We start from the raw sequence: 3,749 nt of genomic DNA on the forward strand, positions 1-3,749 counted from the left end.
CAAGTATGAACACAATGTAATAAGCTTGGAAGCAAGTCATATCTCCACCCATTACCCACCGGTTGCATAGAGAATAGAACTAAGGGTTTTTCTGTGGCTTAGGTTAGGGTGTGGAAGCGGATTTATTTAGTGACTAATGGTGGATGAAACCCAATTTATTCAAATGACTAAACAAGTAAACCAACTTACTGACTTTCATTTACAACCAATACTGACTCAAACATTGACTTTTTTTGAGTTTTTCTTTGATTTTTCACTTTTTTTCTTTTTCAATTTTTTTTCTTTTCAAAACACTAACATCAATATATACAAACAAATGACTCGAGACATACGTACATTGTGTACTATGCTCGGCAAAAAACTTATATACAACTCTTGACATACCGAATTTCATCCACAGGGTTAAAAATAATAAAAGCCAAGGCAAACACGGCTTGTAATGTGGGTTAAACAAACAAAAGGGGAAAGACACAAACTTGGCTCTTAGGGGATAATGTTGGGTAGGGAGTATTATTTTACTTTTTCATGTAAGGCCAATATAAAGTGTGTTTTCTACAGTCCTGTTTCTCCATACAGGTGGTGGTATTAAGATCTCGAAATGCATGAGACAACCAAGTTCTAGATATCATGGACATACTGGTTACTCTCTATAATGACACTCATATGACATGTGTATATACTATATATTATATGTGTATTATATATAAAGCAAATCTCACACACGTGCCAGAAGAATTAGGCTGTCGATATGAAACATGTGTACCCGTCCCCATGACTCGTTATCCCCATCTAAACGGTCCATTTTAATTTTCTATTTTTGAAAAACATTTGCATGGGAAGACTTTTGAGAAGCTTAAAAACTAACCATGACCAAAGACCTCTACTTGGCATTAATACTAACAATTAACAAGTTAGAATTCCGGCTTTTGCGCACAATCAAGCTACTCTAAGGCCTAAAATTTCAAATTTTCCCCATCCTCACAGTTGAGGTTGACATTGTCCTCAATGTTTAAAATTTATCAATAAAACATATATTATTGAGGACGGTGTTAAAATTGATTGATTATTAATTTTAAAACCGGGCTTAACGTAATGTTCATAATAAATTATTCAATTAAATTATTCAATTACACTTCTTACAAACAAACTAGCAAAACAAAGAAAGTTATGAAAACAAAATCACGTGATATAGCAATTAGTAACTCGTGTGCACTCGTACTTGCTCGAAACGAACATGTCTCCCTAACTCACTCAACAGTATCTGCAAACTCTCACACGTGTAGAAGCATGCTTCTCACAACCGTTAGAATAAGCCTTTTAAACTGTTTGCAAAACTGTTGATTTTAATTACCAAGCCGAGTTAAATAAATTTCATAATTAAATTTGTTAAAGGAGAATGTTAAAAGACCTAAGTCACTTTCATAGGAATCACGATTGCATTTAGCATATACAACAAGCCCTTTAAACCCCCCGGTAGCCGGGGTGGACGAGTGAGGTCTCGTGAGGGTTTATAGGAAACTATACCCACAAAGTTTTAAATACAACATAATATACACGTACCTGAATACAAGTCCGGGTTGCCTCCCGGTTAGCGCTAAATTTTTGTTAAGGTCTTCAGCCACACCATACCTTATGCGTCGTTCATGGAGGTCTAATGGAACATTTACCTACCGAATTTCCCATATATGCTCGGTAGTTAGGTTGCCTCAACTCTGTTTCCCCTTTCACATTCATCAAGTCTAATGAACAAACGTGTGCCGGTGTGAATGCACATTTACCTTCAACGTTTCCCGCATATGCCCGGTAGTTCACACATCGAGCCCGCGCCCTCTTTCTTGATATTAAAATACTAGGATTCGATCGTGGTCGAACTGAACATTTTTCCACCGAATTCCCCGTGTATGCTCGGTAGTTGAGGTGTTGTGCCCATACCTTCTTCCTCATGGTTGAAATGTCTGTAGAACCAACATGATCCCACTTCTTACCATTTTTCCCAATATTCTTCACCTTCACCTTCTTTTTATTTGAGTTCAGATCATCATCTCCGACTTTATCAATATGAATAATGTGTAATGGAGGATTATCGTGATAATCTGAGACTATCTTAGTCTCTACTTCTTCTACTAATATCTCTTCATCCAGGTCTTGGCATTCAGTTCTATGCTCCAACAAGTCTGGATCATCTCCTTCAATTTCATCATCAGCAACTACAACCGATGCATTTAATGGCTCTTCAGTAACCGGAGGAATTGGTGTGGTATTATTCTCCACAACCACATCCTCAACTTCATTCTCTGATTGATCAAGATCCTCCTCTTCCATGTCTCACTTAATTTGGGCTAAATCATCAGTTAGTTGGCTCATAATTTTATCTTGAGAATCGTTAGCCTTTTCGTGAACTTCCATCATCCGACTGAGGTCTTTTAACAGTGTCATATGTTTGTTTAATAGTGTTAATACTTCCGAACCTTTAGCTGAATTTGACCTTGAATTGCTCCCTGACCTTGACATTGCTGATAGTCCTTTTGATACCCCTTATTATACCCCCTCCCCTATAATCTCTCTCTGATTGTACATAACTTGATTATAATAGTGAGGGACTTCTTCGTATGTCGGTTGAAGGTATTAATCAGAATAGTAGCCCTCATCCTCTTCATAATTTACAAAAGTTAGCGTCTCGAGCCCATCACTATCATACTCAGAATCATCCTCAAACTGGTAACCATTAATTCTCTTCTCAGATTGATAACTACTTTAATAAAACTTCTCTTGGTTTTTTGTTGTTGACCCAAAATAACCCCGATAATCAGATTGAGGCGATGAATAATTTTGGTGCTGCCTGTTGCGACCTTGTTGGTTGAAGCTCCTTTGGTTATCTGACTCGTAGAAGCCTTGAGAGTTTGCTGAAGTTGGACCATGATATGAATGTGTATGGTACGAGTCATCATCCTCCATGGCCTTATATCCTTCATGTGGGTCATAGACCCAACTCCACGTCATAATGAGTTACCTACACACATAAGACACACAAATACCAAGCGTAAAACTTATAAAAAATAAAGTAAAACTAAAAGTAAACAAAACACTAAACTAGCACTTTGCGCTTTGGTTCCCCGGCAACGGCGCCATTTTGATCGATGTCGAAAGGTCAATCAAAAACATTTGTAAAATACCTCTACTAGCAAGGGCAAGTAATATGTCGAATCCACAAAGAATCAGTGGAAAGTGCTAATCAAGTTTAATACTTAATAACTAATTATGCTAGGCGGAAAGACGATGTTAAGTAGTTTAAATGAGTAGTTTGGTTGTAAAACAATTAGAGAAAAAGTAACCAACTCCGAGTTTCACGTTGTGAAGCAAACTAGACCAATTGATTATACCTATTTAGAAAACTCGTTTGATTACACATTTACACCTATAGATATTTGACCTTGCTGATCGTCAGAACTTAATCAGAACAATTGGCTTAGTTGAATAATAACCTAATTGATTACCAGTTTTAGGGTTTGATAAATATAAGTGATTTAATGGCTAAAGATAAATGAGTCAATGACTCAAAGAACTTAATCCTAAAAGTTGATGACCACAAATCAATAAACTGATAAAATCACAAAAATTCAATTATGAAAAACTGTTGAATGCATAAATAAACATAAAAGGTTAATCAACTGAATTATTGATCAACTCTAGTTCCAATGTAATGATTCAAATACCAAAAAGTCTTGCTTACAAACACAAACCTACTCCCG

This window comes from Bidens hawaiensis, unplaced genomic scaffold, assembly GCF_021521415.1.
Source record: "Bidens hawaiensis isolate Kalapana, Puna unplaced genomic scaffold, B.hawaiensis_p1.1 tig00027324_1, whole genome shotgun sequence".
Lineage (NCBI taxonomy): Eukaryota > Viridiplantae > Streptophyta > Magnoliopsida > Asterales > Asteraceae > Bidens > Bidens hawaiensis.